Raw genomic sequence first — 295 nt, 5'->3', positions numbered from 1 at the left:
CATAGGTACATGTAGATTGCTTTATGTCATGAAAATTTGAATGCCAGTTTTGTGGGCAAATGGGAAAAGGGGTTTGAGCATAAAGCTGAAATGCTTTGTATAAGATTTATTCTACTTCTGACATATCCTCCTTTCTTAGTAATTGGGTGATCATTTATGTGGTTGTGAGGAACTTGTACAGAGATGAAATCAGCTTCTTCAAACCTCTTGTGTGAGGTTTCGATTGGGTATGCGGCAGGAGAATTCCTGGAAGAAAATGTACCTATTAGGTAATGAAACACTAGTAGCCTAGCCC

Source organism: Dromaius novaehollandiae, chromosome 7 (genome assembly GCF_036370855.1).
Source record: "Dromaius novaehollandiae isolate bDroNov1 chromosome 7, bDroNov1.hap1, whole genome shotgun sequence".
NCBI lineage: Eukaryota > Metazoa > Chordata > Aves > Casuariiformes > Dromaiidae > Dromaius > Dromaius novaehollandiae.
The sequence above is the reverse complement of the archived record's forward strand: the minus strand, read 5'-3'. Positions refer to the sequence as shown.